Consider the following 18528-nt stretch of genomic DNA (forward strand, 5'->3'; position numbering starts at 1 on the left):
CCTAGATATTCAGGCATGTTGCTAGGGCTCCTTGTCTGAGGGCAGTAGCAGCAGCTGTTATATTGCTAACAAAGGCAGTGGACATTATTTTAGGAAATCAGTTTGTTATTTTTGTCCTCCCTAAAGTACATGCTGTAATACAGCATTTGACCACTAAATACATTTCAGAAGCAAGGCTAACCAAATATGAACTGGCACTCCTAGCCCTTTAAATTATCACGCTGAAAATGTGTAGCACCTTGAACCCAGATATTCTTCTGTTAAAAACCAAAAGTGGGGAAATAGGAAATCACTATTGCAGAGAGGAAATGCAAGGTTATAATGAGAAAGCAAAGAGGGTGAAAGACTCCCCCAGCAAAGATGTTGACCTTACTGTTTTTGTAGATGAGTCCCACTATTAGACTGAAGAGGGACACCCAGTTTATGCTATTGTCATCAAAGATGACATTTTATTTCAAGTCAAATTGCCTTGAAATCAATTAGCCCAAGTGGCAGTGCTAATGGCTCTAATGTAGGCCTGCATAATAGGAAAAGGATGAAAAGCAATGCACACTGACTCACGGTATGTTTTCGGCATATGTTATGATTTTGGCTAATTGTGGAAGGGTATTGGCTAATTGGTGAGAGGCTTCCTAACAACTAGTGGTGAGCCTACATATGCTAAGCTCATTAGGAAAGTCCTCAAGGCCCTTTGGATTCCAAATGAGGTAGCCATCATCAAATGTGAAGCCCATACTGAGGGTACTGATGAAATTTTAATAGGAAATTAAAAATCTGACATCACTACTAAGTTAGCTGCATTAAACGGTACTTAGCCTAGGAAGGAAATGCTGGACACAGCTGATCACATGGTAAAGAGCCAACGTCATTGGCTCTTTACCCTGATCAGGGATGCACTGTGTCAGAGGGACTTAAACCACTAGACTCCAGCTATCACTTTTGAATGAAATAACTCCTTAAAGGAAATCTATAGACTTTTTAAAGTTTTTCAAATTTACAGTATACAGGAAAGAGATCAGCATGCTGTAATCAGGCGTTAATATACATTCATGTATTAAAGTGTAACTGTAGTCTCCAAATTATCTTAACCTATAATTTTATTGGCACTTTGACAGTCACATATCAGCAAAAATTTGTACCACATCTATATGTTGTGATCAGATTATGTCATTACCATGTGTACATATGTACTGGTGCTGAGATATAAGGAGGAAGCACATTTCAGAATGCATGTTGACATTGTTCATCAATTCTAGGTCATTAGGGCATCATTTCACAAGAACTGTGCTCCAGTGTCAAGAAATCCCTAGGAGTCCTGCAACACACATTAGCTTTGAGCTGCAAAAATAACCAAGAAGAGATGGAGGCAGATGAAGTCACAACAGGGCTGGTGTCTGAGGACATGGAGGTGAGCGGCTAAATGACAGGGCAGGTGAAACTGGACTAAGAGTGGAATATGTTTGCAGCATATGTAATCTTTCTTAGGCTAATTTTTCTTTCAATATTGGGTACTTTAAAATACAGTACTTTGGAACCCATTGACAATATATATATATATATATATATATATATATATATATATATATATATAATGTATTGATACCAAATATATATAACATATATCATCACATATAATACATAATTAAAATATGATTTGGTACTTATAATAAATATAGGTGTACCTAAAGGTCTACTGCATGTTACAGCTTAATAATTTATAACTATCAATACCTTACATTATAGAGCACTATTCTCCTACTGCAAACTGGTCAACATGTTTCGCATGTTTTCATGCTTCTTCAGGACCAGGGTAAATGGTCAGTATGTGGAGTTTTTTGTCATCATTGGTGTGGTCGTAACCTATTCATGTGGTCTAACATAACAATAATGAGCATAATCAAAATTTAGGAAGCAATATGCTAATTATTGCTATTTTAGACTACATTAACAGATTACCATCACACTAAGCAGGACAATAATATTGTATACTGGCTATTTTACCCTAATCCTGAAGAAGGATGAAAAAATGTGAAACACGTTCACCATTTTGTAGTGGTAAAATAGTGCTATATAGATCTCTAACGCAAGGTATCGGTGGTTGTGAATGAAAACGGTTATATACACCTATATGTACAAAGTCATTTTTAGTTATGTATTTTTTTTTATAAATAAATCATATATTTTTGTATTTTTTTTTTTCAATGGGTTCAAAAATATTGCATGGTCCTACTCAATAACGGAACAAATGCTTAAAATATAATGAATGACAGTACTTTGGGGAACATTAGGCTCAATAATACCTCTATTACTCAATACACCGGTTAGGTACATTTTTCATCTGGTCACAGATGAGTTTTATACTGTATAATTCCACTTTTTGCACATACTGTACCTGCTTCATCCTACAGAAGCCTACAGTTACAGCCAAATAACAGGCTGTTTTGGCAGACATCGTTTCTGCACTCCTTAATAGTGTCAAAGCTTACTTGCCTTTTCCTACCTTTTGCAAATTCCTATTGGTCAGTGAGGCAGTTCAGTCATAGTAATGGGTGAATAGAAATGTTTAGGGGCAGGAGGAAACGACAATCAAAATATAACTGGCTCACCATAGCATAAAATCCTTAAAACATTTATTCAGAGTATACAAAGTATTGCACTTACATCAAAAGAAATGCATATGCACCTTAAAATGAAAAAAGCTGGCCGGCCGAAATAGCAGCATCCATCCTTCTGGGACTCAAGAATTGCAGTGATGCCAGCACGTCGCTCCACCCTACGCGTTTCATCATAAGCTGACATCGTCCGGGGCACAGGCGGCCTGCTGTGTCACCGCATTAAAAACAATACATGTTAGCCAAGCCTCGGTCTGAGCCTCGGGCAGCCAATCAAACCATGTATAGCCAATCTGAACCCTGACTCCCCACAGAAGGAATCAAAAATAATCAATTCTATAAGTCCTTACAATAAGAAAGGGAAGTTTAAAAACTGACTCCTCATATTGTTTCAGAAGTATTTCAAAAACGGCATCATCAAAATATGTCCTCAAAATGTGGACAGAAATACTACTATATCTGCACAACTACAATATGACAACAGAAAGTGCCACATTTTTCTAAAAGTAGTCACAACATTATAGTCATCCTAAATGATATCTAGTGCAAGTAGATCCAGATAGCAGGGAATATCATTCATAACATTAAATCCTCCTAATAAACATTTACTGGTTAAAAATCAAACATATGGCGTAATCCAAATTCAAACAGGAAACGCCATATAATCATTGATGTAGTGACACCACAAAAATTTTAATGTGCGACATCTAGTGGCTGAAGAATCCTATGACACCAAAGGTCATTGAGAAATGAGCATCATAATAACATCCTCAAATTATTCCTCAATAGGCTGCAACAAAATATAAACAACAAAAAATACAACATTACTATGAATTAAGTCATAACATTAAAAACATCCCTTATGATATCTAATGGTTGAAAACCATATAATGCCAAAACCGTCTCCCAATTAATTACATTGCTAACTTTTCATAACCAGAGGTTCTACATTTCCCTCCATGGGGTTGCAATAAGAATCATCCAGAGTGATATCTCATGGATGAAAATTGAATAGCACAAAAAGATTTTTTCCAAGTATATGCCAACATAACCTGAAGGGCAGGTCACATATTAATTTATTGACTGGGACAGCATATATTAAATCAGAAACATTTGATAAACCTAGTAATCAACTCAAAAACATCCTTAAAAATAAAAAATGAAATAAATTCCATAAATAAATGAAGAAGGCCACCCTTATTGATTTATGCCACACCCCACCATGGCAAACCGAGACTCAGAGCCGAGGTTATAAATTTAAAATCACAACTGATCACAACCAAAATACCAATAAAATTTAAACCGAAGAATTAGGAGTTGTCTATAAACGCATTCACATCTACGTCTACATTTAAACTGTAGGGAACATATGACTTGACTTTATGTATCCAGGACATCTCAAGCTTGGAGATCTCCCTAACAAGAGAACTCCGTCTCCAATGAGGACTATACTTATCTATACCCAAAGTGTTTGAGGGGTCCCTCTTAGGTACTGTTGCATAATGTTTGGATACAGAATGATGTTTAAAACCTTTTCTAATGTTGTTGATTTGTTCATTGAGCCTCACCTGTAGTCCTGCTCACATACTGAAGCCCACAGGGGCACTGTAATAAATACACTACCCTTGTGGTAGAGCATGTAATTAATTGCCTTATCTCGAAAGCCCTCAAAGTGCTCTTAGAGACAAAGCTGGTCATTCTTCTACAAACAAAGCTGGTCATTCTTTTTCTACAAAAAGTGACAAGAAAAACAGCTAATATGTTTCGGCAACAGTCTTAGTTCTTAGCATGTTGAATATTAAAATGGCAATGCATTTATACTCACATAAGCTTCATCTAAAAATCAATTTGCATGGTAAATTGAAGCAATTAACTGAGCGATTAGGAGGTTAATATCAAAGTGCCAAAATGCAGGAAAAGAATTGAGACAAAAGATATACATCACATGATATGTTTCAAAAGATATAAAAGGACAGTGGAATACCATACATGATCACCCCACACACACATGGTTCACAAAAACAAATCAATAATGATAAATCATAGAACAAAAAAGAATTAGTATGCTGGTGCATGTAGCCCATGTGTAAGGGTCCATATGGCCTCATGTTAAACCATTGTGTATAAGACAGGAGAGACAAAGAACCTCATACAACATGTTTCAACAAAAGTTAAAAATACTAGGCAGTTAGTGAAGACTAGAAATGTAGGAACTGAGACTAGAAGCATAATGACGGAAAGGAATGAGGGAAGTGGATTGCATTATTTAAGGAATAAGTCCACATCCCATCTGTATATCCTTCCAATGGGGTTTCGTGTCCCCAACAAAAAGATCTATTTCACTTCTAGAAGTCTTCTATGTGTATCTTCTCCACGTGCCGCTTATTTAATTTTATGCACTGCACAGAAGGAAAATGAGGTCATATTGCCATCATGCATTGTTTTAAAACACATTAGACATCTTTTTATATTGCTTGAGGTAATACCATTATAATGCTCACTTATCCTAGTGCTCAGAGACCTTGTAGTGCATCCTACATACTGTAACCTACAGAGGCTGCAAACAATTACAGATATCACATATTTTTTGTACTGCAGTTAATAAAATCCTTAATAGGAAATGTTTTGCCATTGTGATATGTAGTAATGGATTTGTGATTATTATTATGTTTACTGCAGTATCTACAGGTTTTCAGACCACAGCTGTATGAGTCTGTGGTACTAAGCCAACTGCCCATTAGGTATTTGGTTAGACAACAAATAAATGGTGTGCCTGGTATCCTTTATATATGAGGGCATTTTCTGTAGAAGCGGTTGAAGATAGTTATCAATATATTTCCCACCTGGAATGTGACAGAGTCAATGCCACTGACTATGGGAGATCCCCGAGCCTTGCTGCAGCACTCCACCTCTCGTCCCCATATCTGACGCTATCTTTAGCCCAATCCTCCCTATCTTACCCCATCCCATGTTTCCTGGGCTTGTACATTGCATATGCCTACAGGCTTCACTTCCAGTGAAGCCATAGCTCCTGAGGGGCTCCAACAGGCAGACCAGGACGCCTTGGGGATTGGTGTTTACCCTGCAGACTTCTCAGCATTCGTTTGGAGGGATATGAGGAGTGCAGACTCAAACCTTCAGGAAGTTGCATCCATGTCCAGGTAGGATCGTTTGATGCTGAGTTTAATATAAGTATCAAATTAAGCATGTTATCACTGATCCCCATGCATTAAAGATTAACCAAAGGGTGCTCAAGTATCTCATAAGGCGCACAGGGGTCGGGGTGGGGATGGGTGGGGGAGGAGGGTTGTGTGGGATTGCTCCTGGATGTCTGCCCCCGCTGCCCCCCCCCCCTGTGTGGGGGTGGTGGGGCCACGGGTGGCCGCTGTCGGAGTCACACCCTATTTTGATATAAGGACGCGGGATGGGATTGATGTGTTTCCCCATCTGCGGACTTGTGGTCATAAGTTGGCCTAGGGGAGGGAGGTGGGTGAGGTGGGGATAGGAAGGGTGGGGGGAGAAATATTTTAAAATACATTATACAAAATACATTATAGAAGACAGGGGTCAGTAAGCATAATTGGTCCTCCTCTTGATTGCACGGTATGACAGAGATTAATTGTCTGACGTGAAAGGACTTAATTCTCCTGTTAAGAGACATAATATATTAAGAGAACTCCATCACTACCGTGTGGATGTGTGTTCCTTCAGGAGACCCATCTAACCCAGGAAACATGTATTAAGTTGTATTCTAAAAATTTCCCAAATTGGTTTTACTGTGATTCACCCATTAAACGGGCCAAGGGAGTGGCAATTGGGTTTTCAAAACTGACAAAATTCTCACTTATAGAGAGAAGAACAGATCCTGAGGGCCTATATCTTTTTCTGAAGATTAAGCTAGGAGAAAGGATATTTACCTTAGCAAATGTATACTGCCCAAATAAAAATCTGATTACATTTCTTTCACAGGTATTGAATAGGTTAATGGAATTCAAGGTGGGGGAGGTGATACTAGCGGGAGATTTCAATTTCTGCTTGAATCCTACCTTGGATAGTATGTCCAAGGCACAGGGGTTACGTAAATTTCTTTTAAATAAAATTGGGCGCAAATTGCATCATTGCCAAATTACATACACATGGAGGGTACAGCACGCTAAAACTAAGGATTATACTTTCTTTTCCCCTGTGCATGGGACTTATTCAAGACTGGATTATTTAATGGTAGACCATAGTTTGTTGGAATCAGTGAGGGACACTAAGAGAGAAATAACTACATTGTCGGACCACTCCCCCGTTACAATGAAGATGAGAATCCCGGGGCCCCAAAGACAACCGTTTACATGGTGCCTTAATGAAAATCTTATTAATGATGTTAAAGTAGCCGAAAGAGTAGAGCAAGAAATAGATTTATACCTCGCGGTAAATGACACAGGGGATACATCAGGATCGATCTTGTGGGAGGCCCTTAAAGCTTGCATTAGGGGAGTGCTAATCTCTATTGGGGCTGGGGAGAAAAAAAAAGACTAAAAAGAATGGAGAATCATATTGCCGAAATACATAGATTAGAACAAGCTCACAAATCCTATAAAGCAGGGGTCATCAACCCCTGGGTCGCGGCCTGACATTTAAGGCACTGGTGGATCAGTGAGGAAAGCAGGCTGGCGAGCAGAGATGACATCTCTCTCCGCCCACCTAGCATCTTTGCTCTTCCGCCCTCACAGCGTGAGGAATGTTGGCGGTGCGGCGGGAGCAGAGAGATGACATCATCTCTCACTGCCCGCTCCGCATCTCTGCTCTCCTGCCCTCACTCAAGAACGATCACTGAACCAGTGTCACCAATGCAGTGAAAATCCTCATCTGGTGGCACTGGCAGGTGATGTGGCAAGTGACATTCCTCATCTGGTGGCACTTGCAGGTGATGTGGCAAGTGGCATTCCTCATCTGGTGGCACAGGCAGGTGACATGGCAAGTGGCATTCCTCATTTGGTGGCAGGCAGCATGGCAAGTGGCATTTCTCATCTGGTGGCACAGGCAGGTGACGTGGCAAGTGGCATTCCTCAACTGGTGGCAGGCAGCGCGGCAAGTGGCATTCCTCATTTGGTGGCAGGCAGCGTGGCATTCCTCAACTGGTGGCACAGGCAGGTGACGTGGCAAGTGGCATTCCTCAACTGGTGGCACAGGCAGGTGACGTGGCAAGTGGCATTGCTCAACTGGTGGCAGGCAAGCATGGCAAGTGGCATTCCTCATCTGGTGGCAGGCAGCACAGCAAGTGGCATTCCTCATCTGGTGGCAGGCAGCGTAGCAAGTGGCATTCCTCATCTGGTGGCAGGTGACGTGGAAAGTGACACACTCAGGGCTCCAATTGATTCTGCATTATGGTGAGTTAAACTATTTCATTTATATTACAATGTAATATAAGAAATAATGTGCTTCATTCATTCTGACACCATATCAACCATGGTGCCGTGATGATTGAAGTACCAACAACAGAACTCCAGCTATTGCCCCAATTAAATTGCCAGCGAAATTTGCTTACCCCCCCGCGTGTGCGTACTTCCCCCCCTTCCTTGTTGGGCCTTGGCACAATTTTCTTCCACACAGCCGGTCCCCGGTGCCAAAAAGGTTGGGGACCACTCCTATAAAGGATCTCCTTCAGCAATGGATAACTAAGAGAGAAGAACTTAAAGACTTAATGGAGACCGACTCCAGTAGGATATTGAACAAACAATTAAAAGACAAATACCTGTGGGGGAATAAGGTAGGCAAGCATTTAGGGATGACGCTTAAAAAGAAAAGAGACATAAATTTAATTGATAAAATTCAGAATAAAAATGAGGAACTGATGTATACAACTAAAGAGATAGGGAAAGAATTTCGGAAATATTTTACAGCTCTTTATTCAGTCAGACAGAAGGAAAGTGGGTCTTCGGGAAGAGATGAGAGGTCAGAAGACTTCTTAAAGATAGCTGGATTATCCATTTTGTCTGAAAATGATAAAATAGAGTTGGATAGACCTATCACAGAGGAAGAAATCTATTCAGCCTTAAAATCATCTCCCCCAGGAAAAAGTTCGGGACCAGATGGTTTTACATCATACTTTTATAAAAAATTTAAAGAATCCCTGGTCCCGAAGCTTTGTCAGGTCTGGAATGGGCTGGGGGTGCAAGGGGAATTATGTGGGGGAGCGTTGATGGCATCAGTGACGTTAATTTTAAAAGAAGGCAAAGATAGTATGCTTTGTTCTAGCTATAGGCCAATAGCCTTACTGAATGCAGACATTAAACTATATGCCAAGATATTAGCAATGAGGATAAAGGAAAAAATGCCCTACTTGGTCTATTTGGACCAAGCTGGCTTTACACCAGGGAGAGAAGGGAGGGATAATGGAGTGCGGTCGCTGCTTATCTTGAAGGCTATTAAAGCCAGTGAATCCCTAGGTCTATTTTTGTCAACTGATGCTGAAAAAGCATTTGACAGGGTAGACTGGGGATTCATGATTAAAACATTGGAAGTTATGGGGGTAAGTCCAACTATGATGAAATGGATAAAAATATTATATAATCATCCTTCCGCATTCGTTAAGGTGAATGGTACCCCATCCACACAGTTCACAATGGAAAATGGGACCAGGCAAGGATGCCCGTTGTCCCCTCTTCTGTTTGTACTGACACTGGAGCCCCTATTGGCTATGATTCGAAACAACCCGGACATCAGCGGATGTGTGGTGGGAGGAGAGGAGCACAAACTGGCGGCGTTTGCCGACGATGTGCTATTCTTCATCACCAAACCGAGGATCTCGATTCCAAATTTGTTGCTGACTTTGAGAAAGTACGGCAAGATATCAAACTTTAAAATCAATCTCAGTAAATCCGAAGTCCTAAATATAAATATAAATAAACAGGAAGAAGCCAGACTTATTAAAGAGTTTCAGTTCCCTTGGAGAAAGGATATCAGCTATCTGGGGGTCAAACTGGCCAACTCATTGAGGAAAATTTATTCACTAAATTATATCCCACTATTGGATGAAATTAAGCAGGAAATTTAAAAAAATTTCTACGTGCCCTATTGTTTGGATTGGTCGTATTAATACAGTTAAAATGGTGCTGGCCCCAAAAATTCTTTATAAGATTCAGATGCTCCCAATTTCACTTCCCCAAACATATTTTAAAGCCTTGAGAGGACTAATATCGAGATTTGTATGGAACAATAGGAAACCACGTATTGCTTACACAGTTTTGAGTAAGGGGAAAGCACAGGGTGGTCTTGCCATTCCAGATTTTAAAAAATATTATAATGCAATAGTTTTGACACGAGTATTAGACTGGGCAAAAGATGAGGCAGACAACAGATGGGTTAATATAGAAAAGGCCTTGAGCACTACACAGTTAAGCCATATAATTTGGAAACCCCCACACTTTAGGAACTTAGGTCCATATACGCACGATATAACACTTCACACACTTAAAGTTTGGGATCAGACTCACACACAAAATAATTGAGTGGCGGTACAGTCAGCTCTATCATTTCGTCAATAGTCTTCCAGGGCCTATTAGAGATGAAAAAGATTTTAGGCCGTTGGAGAAGCTTTTTCTAAAGGATAAAACAAAAAATAATATATCATCATTATATAAAATTTTGGGCAGAGAGGATTTGGAAGTGCCGCCATACATTAAAAAGTGGGAAAATGAATTAGGGTCACAGTATAATAAAAGCACTTTAGAGACAATTTTGAAGTCGACACATAGTTCTGCAGTGGACACCAAAATGATTGAGACTAATTATAAATGTTTGGCAAGGTGGTATGTGACACCAGATAAAATCTGCAAATTCCAAATGGATAAATCCTCAGAGTGCTGGAGAGGATGTAGGGTATTAGGAACAATGGCCCACTTATGGTGGGATTGCCCCATTATTAAAAAATTTTGGAAGGAAGTACTCCAGCTTATCAAAGAAATCACAGGGAAGATTATTCCAGAAGAACCATGGGCTTGTCTGTTCCATGGAACAGAGGGGCTTGCTGGAACATACAAATCCTCAATAATTCCCATCTTATTGAATTCAGCTAAAAGCTTAATACCAAAAAATGGCAGGAAGCAGAGTGCCTAAAAATCCGGGACTGGATAGCTAGGGTTAATGAAATCTACATCTTAGAGAGGATTGAGGAAGGAGATGCGGTGCCGGGGGGTGGAGTTGACTGCAGGGATAAATGGTCCAAATGGGTATTGTTTAAAAAATCAGGGAGGTTTGTCGAGGAAATTTTATGTTAATATAAAGCGAGTATGAAAATGTATTTAAACGTACAAATTAATACTATTGGTTAGGGGTGGGGGGGGGGGGGGGGGGGGGGGGTGGGGTAGTGGGGGGTTCGTAGGGGTTTCATTGGTATTAAGCAATAATTTTTCGGTTTGTGATAACTTGAAACATGTGCTCGTTATATTTTTATATAAATTAAATAAAGAATAAAAAAAAAATAATAAGGGTGCGTTGGAAAGGTTGAAGTGCTAGAATTCAGAAGAGGCTACTCTAGTGTCCTTATTAGGATTCATAATCAAATAGCGTTTAATATTAAGTTTACGCACATATTTATGCACACCCATATAGGTCTGAAATTTGTTTAACTACCTGGGCGGAGTAAACTTCAGACCCTTATCCAAGACCATTTTTTTTCTGAATCCGTTAAGATCTTACAACTTAGATTATAAATTCCAACTCTATTTATATCCTTTTTCTTTTTTGATTGTATCCTCCTCCCCCTCTAGTTCCTCTCTTTGTTTGACTGGTCTTTTTATACCCTGATTGGGTCTGGGAAAACCCAATTCCTGTCAGGAATGCACAGAATTGTGGTAGATATACACCTATAATTAGGGATCCTATAAAAAGTTACAAGAAAGAACTTGAGAAAATTGTCAATAAGGGTTTTAAACAAGGCATCTTAAATAAAAAGGAGAAACACTTTAGGTATATAGGATGCCATGGACCCCAATAATATACTATTTACCCAGGATTCATAAAAGACTATATACCCAAGATTTGGAAAAGTTTAACTTGCCCCCCCGGGTCGTCCCATAGTCAGTGGCATAGACTCTATCACTTCCTGGGTGTGCAAGTATATCTATAATTATCTTCAACAGGAGGGGCAGGGGAGGAGCCAAGCCACTTCTAGTGCAGTATGGTTTATTTAACATGCTCAATGTTTGCTGATGAAGGAGTCGTGGCTGTGCCCCCAAAACACGATCTGATTGGCCCACCACATCGGTAGGTGGCTCTCTTGTCTGACACCTTGGATCACCTCCTTGCTGAATCACCTGGCTGGCATCCTCCCAAGTTTCCTTAAGGCTACAGTTCCCCACTGTTAGATGCCGCTTGTGGACTACAGATCACAGGGATTCAAGCGCTGGTGTTGTTCCTTGTTGGACATGACAAGCTTCCACCTACTGAGTACTATGTAAGTGCATCTTTTACTGGAAACTTACAATTTAATATTAATATAATGCTGCACTAGAATTGGATTGGTGCTTCTCTTTTTTTCTCCTCTTCCTTTCTATCTTCCACAGTTCTCGGGTCCGCAGACCGTGCTTGATGCGGCCTCCTCAAGATCTGCAGGAATCATACCAGAGACTCATTTAAAGGGCCTTACTCCCTGAACATTTTTTTCTAAATATTGACGTTCTTGCTCTCAGAACTTTCATTTACAACTTTATATGTGCTTATGTGTTTTTTCTGGTGTCTCTTTCAAAACACCAACCAGACCCCAGAGTGCGTGCGGCATTCACCACTCTTTTCAACTATTAGGCTTTAGTGCTTAGTTTCACACCAGTTTTATGTATGTGTTTTTTACATTTTAAGTTGAAAATATACAAGGTAACTAATACACTCACATGGTGCCCAGTGAAAAAGGCTTATCAAGGCATGGTGGAGGTGTCATCTGAAGGATCACACACTATACGGTGGCGGACGGTGTGGATACCTTTAAAGAATACTTGCATTCACGTTTGGATTTATCTAATCACTGGTGTTTGGAGTATTCAGTTCCTATTCTAATTACAGAGCTACTCTTTATATGAACAGTTAAAACATCTGTGTGTTTGTATAAAACTGCAGTACTCATATTTTTTAGCATATTTACCACTAACACGTTGTATAGGCTAAAGGTTGTATGTCTTTATTAGGGTAAAAAATGAAAACCTTCCATATTCAGCTTCCCCCAGTCCCCCCCCCCCCCCCAAATACTTACCTGAGCCCGATTCTGGCCCAGCTCTTAATCAGATTCTGTGAGCAGTGGAGAGCAGGGCTAAGGCATGCTGTGTTTTCAAATAGACATACACAGCCCAGCACAAGATCAAGCCTGTATGAGTGCTCCCATAGCAGGCAGTTTGCTATGGAGGCACTTGGAAGGGAGGAGGCGCTGAGAACACTTGCCAGGGATCTCAGAAGAGGTGGTTTGGGGCCACTCTGTGCAAAACCATTGCTCAAAGCGTTAAATATAACATGTTATTAATAAAAAAAAAAAAAAAAAAAAAAAAAGCCACAAGCCTTTACAATCACTATAAAGCCCAATGCTAGCATCACTAACATTGTGGGAGCTTACCAATTCTTAGATGTGATGGCTGTATACATTTTTTTTTAGGCTTTTTTTTTCTTCTATTTTCATCTAGTGATCCAGCCAGCAAGTCTGTTGTTTTTTCAAAAGAACACGCTCTCTTACAGATGTATCAGTTTACAGGGATGAGACAAATGATTTAACACTAGCAGGGGTGCTTACAATGATCAACTTTTTTTTATTCATGTAAAACCTTTGTCCCAAAAGGAGAAAAAATGTTTGCAGTAACTTACTATAATGTGTGAGCTGAAGTTTGGCTTCAATTTGCTAGTACATATAAATCTGCTAGTACATCTAACACTATTGTTGTGAATTCATGAAGAAATACATTTTATATTTACTGGCAGAAATATGAGAGTTTCTTAGGCCTCAAAGGAAGCAGATGAACCATGATTAATTCAGTTATTGAACTGTTGCCCTTTTGGAGACCTTTAGAACAAAATAGACGTTTTCATGTTTTTCCAAGTTTTTCTACTACATCAAATATTGAAGACTTTTACAAGCATGTATTGTGAGGAAAACTCGATGGAACAATGGCTGCTCTCGTCACAAAACAAGGAGATATTTACATGGTATTAGTGAATAAACGAAAACTACCCTTACAGCCATAGGAAACAAGGTTACACAGACTATTCTCACATAGAAATAACCTCACCTGGCCTAAACCTATTGTGTTCAAGTGAGGGGAATTAAATAGCTAACACCTTGGCTAACAAAACCCATTGTGTGAATTTTTTAGGAACTGTTTAGACAAACAAGTCATCTCTAAACATCCAGTGGGAATGTTCAACGTCCATCTCAACACATGTTAGAAAGAGGTGAATCTTGTGCCAGTCAAAAATATTTTAAAAAGTACCTATATGATTATTATAAGTCATTTCTAACTATATATGATATTGTGGGTCACAAAGACGATCATAATTTTAGCATCTGCAGAACCCAACAACTTTGGTATAAAAAAAATATATATGAAAGTGTGATTTTATAAAGCAGAAGTGTTTTAAGAAACTAATTAGTATGATGAAAAACCTATAATGATGATTACAACTATATAAGACTACAGCTATGTTTAGATAAACAAATATTCATTGGATATACCAGAATTACACATGTATCCATATGGATAATCATTTTTACGTAGTGTTGATTAGTATATATAACAACATGGGTCTTTCATAGATAGACCAGTCTTTATAGATATACATTTATAGAGATACATATATATAACCAAGTTATGTAATGGTGACTAATAAAACTTATACTGAGTGTATTTTACATTAGATCGATTACCAGAATATTTAAAGGTATATACTCTTCTCAACATTATACACATGAAAATAGAACGTATTAGCTTAAAAAGATAAACTCAAAACACATGTGAGACACCTGGTGGTTAAAGGTGGTATTATTTGAACTCACTGAATTTCCGGGAAAGGTAAATGATTAAGTTTTCATTAACCAATAGAACAGAAACCACATCCTTTTGGGCAGAGCCGTTATAATTTTTATGGTCTCATTATCTGAAATGGTATTTAGGCAAGTAAGATGCCATGGAAGGGAGGAAGAGAAAGGAGAAGGAAGTGAGCTCAGGGGGAGAGCTCAGGAGGAAGCTCAGGGATCCACCCTGAGGGGGGACACTGGGAGATACACACACTCCCAGACAGACTGACACTGATGCACCATGCATGAATTCATATTTTAAACATCTATGAAGATTCCTGAACCCTGATCCTTGGAACTCGGAGGTGGAAAGAAGTAAATCCTCTTTAAGAGTATCCATTTTGAAAGCCACGGCAGCCATTTTAACTCTGGTAACCAGCCAATAGGAATAGTAGCCATCTTAGAATGGGTAATTATGTCATGTTGATTTTATCTTGCATGTTCTCTCAAATATTGATATGTTCTCTCAAATATTGATGTATTGAATATTATACAATTGATAATCATTCTCCCGAATCAATAACCGCCTTGTAGATTTTTCTCAAAAGATTCAAATTTTTCATTATATTTTTCTTTTTGCATAGTTGCCAAATTTATTGACAAAACAAATTTATTTCACATTGTTAACCACTTACTTACCTGCAGTATAGTAACAGTTGTACGTGTGAAATACAGACATTCTGTTTAATTGTCAAGTTCACAAGGTTATTGATTCTACCGAGAAGTTATCATGGTGGTATTATGTCAAAGGGACGGTACGCCCATTTTTGTAAGTGTTTTTATTGATTTTCAAGACGTTCATGTAACGCAATCGGTATTGCGTGATTATTATATTATTATTGTGATTATTTGTTTTTGTCAACCAATAAATGTGACTATTTCGTATGCTCACATGTCTCCGTGAATAAGTTTCATATGCATAGACTGTGTCATATAGATTGATTTTGTATCTTAAAAATATCCTTGTTAAAAGTTACACAATAATAATTATTGTGTGGGAAACCTGTCCTTAAAAAGGCACAACTTATTATGACTTATTATTCACGACACTATTCTCCCCCCAACCTGAAAATGCTGCTGTCTGCTGTGTGCTGTGCCTCTTGTGCTCATTCATCCAGCGTGGGGACACTCTTATACAGGTGGTGTGTTACTGGCCAGATCACCAGGCGAAAACAGATAGAAAAAAACCTAACAAAGAAAACTAACACAGCCACCCATAATCATTGGTAAGTTGCAATATATCACATTTCTGGTTTTAGGTTTAATACCATTTTAAGACACTTCACACATATGTACTTCATTTGTGAATTTAGCTGTTTGCTCTCAGTTCTGTTTGAAAATCAGGCACCAAGACTACAAGAGGTGGTCTATTTTTATCATTCCATGTGCACTGGGAACCTCCATACCCAGGGGGCTTATTTTGCCAATGGCGGCTTCCATCAGTCAGGCAGAGATCTGGCGCTCCCCCAATTTGAAGATACAGATGAATGTAAGTAATGGGAATGTTCAGGCATTTCTTAGTACCTGTTTTTAACTTTTTGTGTCAGATTTGTGACAGAATGAATAAAGTGCATGAGTTCCATGATGCATATTTTAAATATACTGTATAGAGTATCCACATACTGTATACCAAGCACACACATTTTAGGAAAGGTTTCGTTTGAAAACCCTACTGAACCCTGAGCTTACCCTTACAATGCATGTTCTTATAACTTATTAGTATGTGCTACCCAATAAAATAGCGTAGATATCAACTTAACGCATATCATCTTCCTTTATAATACTATAATTAACTAGCCCAACCACAATATACACACAAATCCTGTGCTCAAATATATGAAATAAAAATAATAATTATAATAACTCTGCCTGCTGACACTAACTAAGTGAAATCACAATACTTATCAATACCATAAATGAATAGTAAACAGTGCAGTGCAGCAAAAATAAGTCTTTTGTACTAAATATCAACACCAAAATATTAAAAAAGTGCTATACACATTTAATACTATTATAATGTGCAACAAATATGATAGTTCACAAATAGTGTAAATTAATGTCCAATCAGCATATGCAATCACCACTGTGATACTGTGATCGAAATAATAGAAGTGCTCCATGTTCCATCACCATACAAACTGGCCTCTCACCTCCAAGCCATGACCCCTGCATTACCAGAAGGTCAAATCAAGCGGTGTTCCCCTCAGGGATAATAGCTCAGACAGACTCTTGGCAGATCCCCACTCCTCTTTTCCCATAGTAAAGGCACACATAAAAGAAGAATGTTGCACTTACAAAATAGAGCACTGCCACCAGTGCTAGCTCAAATGCAGATATCAAACACATATGCCGACCTTTGGGTCAAAGGTAAGATGGCCGCAAGATGACGTGACACCCAAGGTGTTACCCGTTATGTATCCTCTGGGAGGAATTTTTGACCATTCCTCTTTAAAAACAGAAGACAGAAACATTTGCAGGATGCTTGGTGTGAATGTCTCTCTTGAGGCCATTCCACACCACCTCTATGAGGTTAAGGTCTGGACTCTGACTAGGCTGCTCCAAAAGGCACTTTTTTTTCTGAAGCCAGTTTGTGGTGGATTTACTTTCATGCTTAGGGACATTATCCTGCTGCATCATCTAACTTCTACTAAGCTTTAGCTGGTGGACAACCACCCTTACATTATCCTGTAGGATATTTGGGTAAACTTGGGAATTCATTTTCCCCTCAATGATGGCAAGTGGTTCAGGCCCTGTGGCAGTAAAGCAAGCCCAAATCATGATGTTCCCTCTACCAATACTTTACCGCTGGGATGATGTTTTGATGTTGATAAGCTGTGAACTTTTGCACCATGCATATTGCTGAGGATTCATACCAAACAATTCAAGATTTTTTTCAACAACAAACCATTTTCCCAGCAGCACTGTGGTTTGCCAAGTTGCTTTTTGGCAAACTTCAGGCATGCAGCAATGTTTATTTTTCAGCAGATTCCTCTGTGGTGTTCCACCATGAACACCCTACCTGTTCAAAGACTTACTGTCAGTGGCACTGGGGTTCCTTGGGTGGAAAGTTCTAGTTCCAGTGTCCACCAGCGGGTGTCTCCCAGCAGCCAGCAGTTTCTGGTAATCAGTCTCCACCTGATGCTGGCTGCTGGCAGGGTACCTAAAGCGGAGCGCCACCCAAAAGGGGATGTTCCACTTTAAGCACTCCTCCCCTGACACTTTTGGCATGTATTATTTTTGGTGGGGAGGGTAAGTGCCTAATTTTAACAGTTACCCACTCCCACTCTAGGCGATCTGAGCAGAAGTTCTTCTTTACCCCTCTCTCAATGCACGCTTCTGGGACACATCACAGGTCGCAAGCTGAGACAAGCCACAAGCTTTCCCAGCCGAGTGCCCACAGCCAAAAATCCAGCGCCGCAGAGAGAAGAGGGAAAAAAATCGATGGTTCGGGTGACCACATCAATTGATCCTGGAACAGGTGAGTGTGTGTTTATTGAAATTCAGCAGCTACACTTTTTGTAGCTGCTGACTTTTAATAAAGAAAAATGACTGGAGCTCCGTTTTAAGTCTCTGCTGCTGATATACCTTGCGTCAGGGCTTTGATTTGAATGCTGAGCTAAGATTGTTGCAGGCTGGTTGGTAAATGAGCTGGGAATTTTTCTTGACCGCGTTTTTTGACATGCGTCACCCCTTCCATGTGCTCTTTGCTGCAAAGGCCAGTTATATGTTGGGGTGGTTGCCATCTGTTTGTATTGTTGGTGAATTGGTGAGGGGATGCACTGGATACCTTCCCTGCCATTGTGCTATTGCTGGGTCTCCAATGAGTTCCTATAGCTTTAAGAATGGGTAGGCACCCTCCAGAAATACCTGCCCTTA

The sequence above is a fragment of the Aquarana catesbeiana genome, linkage group LG02, assembly GCF_042186555.1.
Source record: "Aquarana catesbeiana isolate 2022-GZ linkage group LG02, ASM4218655v1, whole genome shotgun sequence".
Classification (NCBI taxonomy): Eukaryota; Metazoa; Chordata; class Amphibia; order Anura; family Ranidae; genus Aquarana; species Aquarana catesbeiana.